General features: G+C 41.1%; 1 long non-coding RNA gene across 1 annotated transcript in view; it reads right to left on the minus strand.

The window, feature by feature from the left end:
• Positions 1-11,293, minus strand: part of LOC116848258 — a 32,559-nt gene extending 21,266 nt beyond the window's left edge. The window contains exon 1 of the long non-coding RNA XR_004378935.1: positions 11,016-11,293. This is a non-coding gene — a long non-coding RNA (uncharacterized LOC116848258). The remainder of the gene's footprint in view (positions 1-11,015) is intronic.
• Positions 11,294-11,698: the final 405 nt, after the last annotated feature.

Below are 11,698 nucleotides of genomic sequence, written 5' to 3' on the forward strand. Positions count from 1 at the left end.
AATTGTTTAAAAATAGTTAGAGGCCGGAACTCTTGCTAAAACATATCAGGAACTATAGAGTACTTCGAGAACTGTAAAATAAAATTATCAAAATAATTTTTTTTTAATGTTGCGGTGCCGTGGTAAGTTGGCACCTTATATTTTAAAAAATTCATTTTTTTTATTAATTCGACGGAACTATTGCTATAACCTATCAGGAACTATAGAACTATTGTGGGTGCAAATGGAACTCATGTCAAAACTTGCGGTGCTAAAAAATGAGGTGCCAACTTCACGCACGCCAATAGTTCTATCCCGTAAGCTGCTTTCTCACGTATGCATAGTTACATGAACGACGGATAACTGCGGCGCAAGTTTCGCGCCGGATAATACGCAATTTCGTCAAAGTTGAACGCGATAGTGTTTGAGAGCATATAGAGAGCACGTGGACTGTGCTGATGCACGTATTAACTCGAGTAAATTAACTTGTCATGCGTATTTGACGGTCGCACGCGCGCGCGCGCACGAAGCAAGCGAGTATGAGCGGGTAACCGACGTTGATAGTGTCGGACCAAGTAGCGAAGCGATTGTAAAACGTGTTGCGCAACGCATGGTGAAGCAAATTACAAGAACAAGTCGACAACTCGTACGATAAGATACGTTGCGCAGAAGAATAACCAACTTCGTTCACAAGCGTCGACAGAATCAAGACAAAATTTTTATGAAATTACTGTAGAACTTCGTAGAATAGATCGACATTCTGCAGTAATTTATTGTCTTTTCATTTTTTTACACGTGTTACTTACATTTTAAACACTAAAATATGCCATGTTTCTAGCGAAATTTACTATATCCCTTAACGATATAGATCTCTGAGTTTATTCCTGCTAGAAACATGGTAAATTTAAAAAGAAGTTATATGAAAACAAAACTACAATATTCTCTCTCCGTATATGCCTTGACATTTTAACTAATATCTTGTTACGCAATTTGCAATATTGCATGTAACATGTAGAATTGAAAATTGTAGAACCTAATAAATTTGCATTGATCTGAAAAAATCGAAAAAATGGCCCGGCAATAAATGGCCCGTTGAATAAAATTATGCTTTAATAATTATAATAATGAGTAAGTATCAAGCCGCACAATGAGGCTCTAAAAAGCCAAACTGATCAACTCTACTTCCCGTAAAGCTCTTAATTTCGAGAAATGGAGCACTAATCACACATGTGTGTGCTTCGATTAAAATTAACATACCAAAATTGAGAAATTTGCAAAAAGTGAAACTGAAAAGTGAAGCGTTATATGAGTAAAAAACTCATATAACGCTTCATACGTGCATTAAATTATATACGTGATGACGCCTTCATCATCCCGCTACGTGAAAGATAATAAACGAGAGAATATTGGCGTGAAACTAAAGCAAATAGAATGCTCGAAAACATATTACATTATTAACCACATATATGCATCAATTATATTCAAGCAGCTTTCACGTTTCTTGGATTTCGCGATCGGAAGCACACATCTTCGTGTCGCAACGCGTTTCCCGAGCAGGTCGGTCGAATCGTGTATGAGATTAACTCAACGCGTAACAGCGAGTAAAATCGGGCTAGGTTGCAAAGTAAGCAAATTTACCTTTTGCGGATAATGAACAATCCAGCAAAGTAAATTTAAGGACAAGTGTGATAAGGTAGAGCGAGCACACAGATACCGGCTGCACTCGAGGGACCGCCAAGAGGACTTCGAAAGGTTCCATGTGGAAGGGTTGCGCGACGAAAGCATGTTTTCAGTGATGAGGCCCAGCGGCGCACTGCAAGAGAAATGAGAATGGAGAGGTAAGAGAAGAGAAGAGCAGAGAAAGAGAGAGAGAGAGAGAGAGAGAGAGAGAGAGAGAGAGAGAGAGAAGCAGGGGAGTTGAACCGATATCTGGGGCAAGTTTGTGTATTCACAAGCACTTCTCTACTCGGACGAGTCCCGGCTTGGGCGCAGGTTGGGGCGAATATAATTGTATTTGTCGAGTCGCGAATGCTGTAGCGGAGCTTGACACGGGGTCAGGTCGACGGCAGCAACGACGGCGGCAGCGGCCGCCAGCGTTATCCCCGCCAGACATTAACGAGCGCGAGGGAGGGTTCCACTAGACACGATATTCTATCGATGCGTTTACCCGTTTGTCCATAATCGTAAAGACGAGGATCGATCAGCGCAACCGCTCGGCTGTCGTCGCCGAGACGACGACCCGCCGCCACCGCCGCCGCCGGTCCGGACCGGCCTTTAGGTCGTCTGGTCGGAGACCTTTCCATTTTATCCACGCTCTTACGCTTCTTAACGTGTCATAACGTGCCCTACGAGCCCTTCGCGGCTGAATCTTCCTTCGTCACGCTGCATAAAATCGAATGAAAGTCTCTATTGCTGAGTATAAAGTATACGCGCGTATACAAGGCACGGCGGGACCCCGGTGATGCTTCAGGAATAGTGCCCGTTTCTACGTCGATTGCGCCTTAACCTAACCTGAGCTGAAATCTTCGTCTGAATAGAGTTTACGTAAACTCAGATTAAGGTTCAATCGACATGGTAAAAACGAAGGCATAAATCGAAAAACTTGGGCTCACAGTTCTATCAACGTCCTAAAACGTCGATTAAAATCTTAACCTGAGTTTAAGTCTGTCTTAACACTTAACTATCTGAAGACAGTTTAAACTCAGGTTAAGACTATACTCGACATTAACGAAACTGGGAATTAAGCTATAAATAAGTAAACTTTGACTTAACCTTCTGCGCACAATTATATTTTCTGCATTATACAGTACAATCTCGGTGTTAGACCCGGCTAACTTTAAACTACCATAATCATGTTGAAAATCGATATTTTTTAACATATTTGTGTTCTCAGAGATGTAGAAAAGCCCCAGCTGCAAGATAATAACGCAGTAAAATTGAAATCTGCTAACGGACTTGGCCTATTTTTAAATTTTCCTAAACCATTTACGAGAAAGTCGCTGAATGATTGAATATTTGTTCAGATCTTACAGACTCAATGTTACACACACAGACAATTGAGATAAATTAAATTTAAAACAAGTGAAACGAATCTTCTGTTCTGTACGAAATAATTTCTTATTTTCTCTTCTCTGCGCGGAATAATTTATCCTTCACAGAGCATGTCTCGATACTTCCGTTGAAACATTCAGCGATCTTTTCCGACGTAAGACATCATCGTGATCGATGTAATACGTTGCATGCGGCACAAAGTTACCCATAAGACCCATACACAGGTATTGAATTCGTCAAGCTCTCTCTCTTATTTCGAAATCCCCCCTTATTCCGGAGCTTATTCTAGAATCCTCTTTAGCATGTTGCCGGCTAATTACTAATTTACAAGCTAGAAAGCTTGTTACGCCCATTTAGTACTTTCATCGCGTAGGAAGCAAAGAAAACAGCTCGGAATAATTATACGGTTCTCCACCATTGTTTCAGCTACGTGTATAACATTATTGTAGTTACTATCCACGTTAATAAAACGCCCATTGTTCTCCGCGCTTTTAATAGCTTTCTCGTATGCGATTTTTCCATTCTCTTTTACAAAATGCCAATAGAGAGCAATCCGATAACCGGCAACGTTTCCGTGAAACATAGGGAGCGCGAAACAGAATCGACCCGATATTCTAATTTCCTTCGTGTGCATTTCGCGACGCGAATCCCGGCTCTCGTTCCCTCATGATCGATGCCCCTTGGCCCTCCGTTCGCTCTTCTACGTGAAAGATTTCGCGAAAGCCGGATAAACGTAGGAGGACGTAAAGAAAAATGCTCGTCCGAGCTATTTCCAACGGCAAGGCCGTTAGGACGACTTTCGGACTTACCTTAAGAAGCACACGATTCGTGACAGTAGTTCCAACGCAATCTCGAAGTCACAAGTAATACGGCACCGCCGGTAGTTACGCTCGGGGAAACTTTTAAATTGCTCGAGCTTCCTTTACTTAACGTTCAACGTGGATACCCGATACGGTCTGCGAGGTACCGTTCCGTCTCTGTAGCGACACGAGTGAGAGGGAGAGAAGCAAAGAAAGAAAGAGAGAGGGAAAAGACAGAGAGAAACAAAGCAATCTTACTTCGCGAGAAAAGTCGATTATAAATAAACACAGGCGCGGACAACGACGCGGGAAGAAAAAAAAAGCGTCAACAAGATGAACCGAGCATTGCTCGGTATGTGACGAGAACGATAAACTCGATTTTAAAATTGACGTCTCGAGCCCCGTCAGTTGGCGCAATATTTAGGGGAGGGATTTTAACCAAATTTTGGTCTCGACGAACTAATCCTTTTTTTCAGTGCATGTTAATGACGATCCCCTTCACGTTAACGCCATTTTTGGAGTTTGTAATCCCTTTAAAGACACTAAACGTGTTTGAGGGCGGTTAGGTCTGTGTAACTTTTCAATCCGCGCGCATGTCGAATTAGTAGACGGCCACGTCGACGATTAAATCAAAGATAGGCCAATCGAATCACTAATCAACACGTTAATTAGAACATTCGCGAGTTTAAGTTTCAGTGTGTGTATACGCGTAACTCATGATACGATTGCGCCAGGGACGTTGAGGGATCAGATGCGTATTCAACATCGCCGGGAGGAGTAACTTTTTTAATAGCGTCCGCGCAAACTGCATTACGCGCGACGACGGGGAAAAATCGGTACTGTTTTTCCAGAGACGGCTACGCTGGGCGGATTAATGATCGGTTCATAACACTCACGCCTGTCGGACGCGATTCGCGGGATTCCGCGTGCAAACTCTGAATTAAATTGAGCACGCTGACGTCGTTGTGAGCGCGAACCACGAATACCGCGTACAACGTTGCGATAAATCGCGCGCGAATAATGCGCGACCGATGTCGCTGTACAATTTAAACGCGAGACAATATTTCATTACCACTCATGTGTCCTCGATCGCAACTCTTCACGTCGTGTGTGTAATCAGTTGTCTCTTTTTTTTTTCAATGATACGCATTAAGGGGATGCTGAAGCTGAAAACTTTACCGACAGAACACTGACATTTTTCTGCAAAGTTTACGTCGTATTGGTTATATAGAATTACAAATGCTTTTACGCAATAAAAGTACATGCAAAAATAAATAGGAGAATTGCTCGATGACGAAAACGAACAAAAAATTTTTAATGTAAAATCTCAAGCTGTCAGTTAGTGTAATATTTGCCTAATCCAAAAGTTCCGCAGCTTGTACATATCGAAAGTGTGGATGCTCCAAACAGAAAAATTTTGAAGAATATTGCTATATCTTCGCATCTCCATTTGGAAGCTTAAGAATATTGAAAAAGTTTGCGAAAAGATTTCTACACATATATGGTTAGGTTTTCCGTTGAATATAGTAAAACAAAGCAACACATATTCATATAAGTTTTCTATATACAAGAAATACGAAAAGGATAGCGTGATTATGTTAGTGACGATCGTCTGCATTATCGACATTGTTCGTCATCGACTCCAGCATCCCCTTAACGTATCTAATAAAAAAACTCGCTGATTATGCAGCTGGAAGTGCAATTCAAACGTGCTAAACTGCAGCTTCGCGTGTTGAACAGCTGCGCGCGTTCAGCTGTGCACGGCCTCGCGTTTCATTAATCCTTCGATTAATTATGCCGGATTATTCGGGGTGCGAAAAAAATCCCCACTAAAACACGATAGGGGAATAACGCAGCACAATGGAGTTCCAACAAAATCAGACATCGTTTCGCGGGAGAGCAGCTGAAACTCGCGGAAATGTACTTTCCGGTAACTATTAAAAGCGAACCTTTGCGGATTACTTTTGCGGATTACCTTTGCGGAACCGGATTAAAAAAGCGCGGCTTAACAAAATGCACAGTTAGAAACGCCGCGGACTAATAACCTACCGAGCCGAAACGAGACGAGATCAGGCCAGACGAGAAATGAGACGGGACTTTTGACTTTACGTTTTACACACCATTTCGCGCGCGTCAACTAATGCCTGACGCTCCCTCGTTGCAGACGTCCCTGCCTGTTTTACGACCGTCTATCAATTACCCCGAAGACACCACGTTCGTGAGATATCGCCGTTATATTTTACTAACGCGGTGCGTAACGCAACGCTATACTTGATATACCTCGATAATTTATTCGTATATGAAACACCGAGCGTCTCGTAAAATCCCCTCCCATGAAACGGAGACGACTGTTATCGAATGCTAAGACTGCACTTTTAAAGTGAATCACTAAAAATGTTTCTGAATAAATCAATAAAAAGATTATTTCACCGATGATTAGTGAGTGTATTCACTGATCTTCAATAGAAACGCTCCTACTTTATATATATACTGTTTCGTTTTAATGCTCTTTTAAATACAACTTAAATATAGTCACAAATACCAAACATTTTTCTCTCAGTGCACATTCCTCCTCTCAGATTCTGTGGAGAACGCGGCTTCTATAATCCTCAAATTTGAGATTCTCGTGAATTACACTCGACATTTTTCAACCATTGTCACGAGAAGCGCGAGGAAGTTTTCGCGAAACTTCTCACACGAACTCGACTGCTCATGCCTCTTTTAAGCCGGCCGATTCGCATTTGTAAGGAGGAGATCGCGGTAGAGGGCCGGGCGGCCTGATTTCCGAAATTACGAAAGTTATGTCGCGAGCTAAGCGGAAGTAATAGAAGAAGAAGCAACAGCATGAGGATGCCAGATGCACTCGAAGACACGAGCTTGAGAATAGTCGATAAGAAGGGGGGAAACAGGCCCGAGCACCGCCTTACTAGTGCAAACTTGGTTCCTCGTTTGGGGGTGGCACGCAGCTCTCTCCCCGGCGGGCTACAGCATCCCTCTCTGGACGGCACGTTCTAATCTCGCCCGGTGGAATTACGACGATCTCGCTGACCCTTTTTAGTTTTTGCCGCACAGGCGGCGAAAAGCGATAATATAGCCGACAAAAGTCACAAACCATCGTGACCGATAATCTGTGCGCCACCCCGTCAACAAGATAAATGGAGAGAGAAAAACCAAGTGGATCAGATTATCCGCAAACTTTCCCTCCAGCGATTAAAGAACACAGGTGTTTTATGGACGGCGTTCCCGGATACGTGCCAGTGTCGATGAACGACGATTGATCGCGTTTCACGTTACGGACCTTACGAAGGTGTTCGCCGAGAGGCGAAGGAACAGCAGTTTCCAAGATTGTTGAGAAAGATTAAGTGAGAACAAATTTGTTTCGCGACTGTAAATGCACTGAAGAGTGGATTTTGTTGTCGAAACGGAAATTTAGTAGGCCGGAAATTTAAAAATGAGATATTTGTTCCCAAATGTTTGGTAATATTTTGTGATAATTTCGTTGCATTATAGAATCACTAAATTTGTTGTTTTGCTCTCTCAATAATACATGTGACTGCTTTCTCAATTATACATATTTGCAAGTAAAAACATAATGCCAACCTCAAATTTTACGTACCAAATATTTTAGTATATTTTAGTTGCAGATATAAAAATAATTTTCAAGTAACAATTACTAACACAGATTTATCTAAAACATTTGCATGCTCGGGATATTCTTCGAATTATGAACTTTCAATTCTAGACCGAGTTCCGTTTATATCACGTTCACTGAAGCGTGAAATTTTGGAGGACGGGCAAAACGTATTGATTAATAAATCAAGCGCTTCATTACAGCTGGTTACGTACTGACACGCGATATATGAGCCACGGGAGACCGATACAACTTGTGCGACACCCGATAGACTTATTGCGTGTACAAAGGGCTCTGTGTGCAGGAGCTCGGAACGCTGATCGAACGGCTGTCACCTGTGCGACAAACCGCCATACCGAAATTCCTGCCAGCACTGAGCACCGTTCGGTCAGATGCTATAATCCAATGCAGAATACAGTCAAATACCAGCGCCCGTGGACACAACGGGAAAGTAAATGCGCGGTTGTTCGCAATAATCCGTGCATACACTCGGAAAAAATTCTGTTTAGACTACTCGCTGTTCTTCTATTTCCTCCTCTTATAAAAACGAGAGCAAAAATTCGCGGATTAAAAGTTTCTTGAAGAATAGAGACGAATATCGTCTTCTCTTCTTTTTTTTTCTCTAGCTTCGCTGTAATAAACGAGACAGTCGAATTAACAAAAGAAAGGAGAACAAAATGTTATAACAAACTGATATAACTGTTATAACTGATCCTTTCAAAACGAATTTTCGGAATAAGGTAAAAGTATTAATGCCTGGGTACTGATAATAAATAATATCTAACTCTGGACAATGTTATTGTTTTGGCTTCAAAATATTTTCAACGTAGAATATATGTGCGGTAACAAAGTGTGTTGTTAAAAAATGTTGTACTTGTATTGAAATCGATCTGCGCAGAAATTTTCGTGTAAAATTTTTCACATGCTCATGTGTTAATTCCTGACATATTATTTGTGTTACTTGTTTACATATTTACTTTGCATTAAATTAACAGAAAAATTAGAGTGCTATTAAAGCACTTAATATGTATCTGGCGAAATTTACTATATTTCTCCGCAAGATAAATTTTTCTATCTATTTCTAGGCTACTAAAAATATAGTAAAATTGAAAAGAATTTATATGACAAGAAACTATAATATTCTCTCCGTGTATCACTGTTATTAATGTCTCCATTGGGGATGAAATATTTTTACCTCATGAATATCTCGAGCATTTTTTTTTAATTAATTCGACTTGCTCTGCAGAAGGACGTGCATTTCTCTCGAAGACGATCCGCGAAATCCTCCGAGGGGAAAATTAACGTATCGTCGTATCGAGCATTAAATGAGCGTAAAAAACGCGATGGCAAGCACCGGGATAGCCAGTCGCGTTTTATGCATCGTTGAAAACGCGCGCCGATCTCATATCTCGTCGCGGAAACTGCCGCGAATTCCTGTAACGAATCTGTCGGCGAAACAACGCAACAATGAACGGCAAGAAAGCCCACGGGAGAAAACGGATGAGGCGCGGACGTTCCTCTAATTACCGACCCAGCCGGATCGTAAACGCTTTTACTACTTACACGGAGCGCCGACCCGACGGGGTACGGTTTTTTCCATTGCGCTGCGACGATTCCCTCGTCAAGGCGAGCTCGCAGGTGGTCGCGACGAGGAGCAAAAGTCGGGAAAAGGATCGAGAGCTTAACGAGGGCTCGCCTCCGCGCGGAGATAACGACTCTCGACGAATTCTTTGTGCGTTGCGTCGGCTTTTCACTTTATTATTCCTCGTAGAAACAATCGGATCGCATCGCGATTATCGTGTCCTTCGCGACTCGATTGCAAAGTTCAGTTCTATTCGCGGCACACGGCTATTCGCGATTTTATTGCGATACTTCGAGAGATGTTTAGCACAGGAGGACATCGTATGTTACGACAAGCGCGTGAATTTGTAATATGTGATAGCAGTAAAATTGTAATCTTAAGCAGTAACATTGTAGCGCATCAAATAAGACGACACGTAGCGACGTGAAGGAAAGCGAATGGTCGAAATGAATTCGCACAAAATATTTATAAAAATATTTTCTATCTTTTTAGTTACTCCACAAACAAATGTACGCTTTTATGCTAAAGTACTAAATTTGTATCTCACAGCGAATGCATGGGATTACCTGTGATAGTCAACTCTTAGCAATGATAAAAAAACGATTAGTCCTTTAGCTAAGTTCAGAGTGAGCCATTGAGATTTAGCTGATATTATTGAGTTATTTCTTTGTGTGTGGAAAAGCGATAATTTTAACCTTAGATTCGAGTATGAACGCGAATACAATGTGATATTACGCGATAAATGTGCATCGCCGTATTTCCAATTCTCGGTTAAATCCAACGATCGCCCGACTTATTGCTGCTTGAGCAACTCTATGATAAATAACGAGTGCAAGAGATGTCAACTCGATGTCGGTGCGACAAGCACCGACTGTATGTGCCCGAAAACAAAGAGATTACTGCCTAATAAAGTACTCACGTTACATCCCGACGATCGCACATCGCTCCCGGCACTTGTTTCCACACGAGACTCACTTTTGATAGACTAAAGACGCGTAAAAAGCGGAGCGATGCTGGTCGATGTTGATCGATGTGTCAATGCAGGTTACCCAAAAACATCGACGACAATGATCCCCGCGCAATGCATTATAGACGCCGTGAATACGCGCCAAACGCCGTGTCGCGATCCGACAAGTACGCGCTCTCGCGGATACAATTGTCTCCTCTTACTACATACCGACGTTACCGTCTAAGATTCAACGTCGCGCTATCTCTCTCGCATCGCATTTTATCTTTCTCTTTCGCTCTGATTATCACCAAATTTCTAATGCCTGTAAGGTAAACGTCCTAGTGAACATGTACCGATAATTGAATTACTGATAATATACTTGTGTTTGTTAAGATGCTTATCAATAAATGAAACAAAATCACAAAGTAACTAAATAGTTCTTTTCATTTATTATATTGTTTTGTATATTGAAAAGCATTTCAACAAAGAAATTCAACGTCGCGCTATCTCTCTCGCATCGCATTTTATCTTTCTCTTTTGCTCTGATTATCACCAAATTTCTAATGCCCGTAAGGTAAACGTCCTAGTGATTGAATATATACCGATAATTGAATTACTGATAATATACTTGTGTTTATTAAGATGCTTATCAATAAATGAAACAAAATCACAAAGTAACTAAATATTTCTTTTCATTTATTATATTGTTTTGTATATTGAAAAGCATTTCAACAAAGAAAAATATAAAACCAATATGTCATTGGAACATGTATGTTCGACCACTGGGACGTTTACTTTACTCATAGAGTCAAGCCTTAAATATAAATATATGAATACGGGCATAATTCCCGCATAATAAATGCGAGGATCGCCCGATTCTAGTACTATTCAAATGAGTCGATGGTAATGACGGGTGTAAGAGACGTCAACTCGACGCGTCGCGACAAGCATATATCGACAAGCATATATACCCGACTGTATATATCGGAAAACGAGGAGATTACTGTCTAATGAAGTACTCACGTTACATCTCGACGATCGCACATCGCTGTTTCCGGCATTCCCGGCACTTGTTTCCACACGAGACTCACTTTTGATTGACCAAGGACGCGTAATAAGCAGAGCGATGTCGATCGATGTGTTAATGGCGGTTGCTCGGAGCAAAGAGATCGAAAACGGTCGCGCAATGCGCCCTCTGTACACTCAAGTCCGTGAATAGCTGACCATTCAATAGATCGATTTCCGATAGCTCGATGCTCGATACATTGAGTCAGATATTTTTCGATTTTTCGAATTATATCTATAACTATGCATTTCTGTTGATTAATTTGGAATGCGGGAACGTATTTTCTGGATTAATTAAGAGTGGTGAGAAATACACAACTAAAGATACGAATGAACGAGAATTTTTGGTAATTACTGATCTATCGATAGTCACCCGCGAACTTTGTGTATATAAAAAAGATAAATAAACAAGATTAATGCTGCAATTCTAAGCAGAATCGTAAGTCTCGTAACTTGTTCTCGTAAAATTCGTCAGAACTTATGAGTAGATTTACAAATCTATAATATCATATGTCGTACAATCACTTAAATATCGTAAATATCATAAATATCGTAAATTACATGAAATCGTAGATATTTACGACATATGATATTGTATAGACTTGTAAATTTACTCATAAGTTCTGACAAATTTTACGAGA

The sequence above is a fragment of the Odontomachus brunneus genome, unplaced genomic scaffold, assembly GCF_010583005.1.
Source record: "Odontomachus brunneus isolate Ranch 3 - 2012 unplaced genomic scaffold, Obru_v1 Obru_scaffold_092, whole genome shotgun sequence".
Lineage (NCBI taxonomy): Eukaryota > Metazoa > Arthropoda > Insecta > Hymenoptera > Formicidae > Odontomachus > Odontomachus brunneus.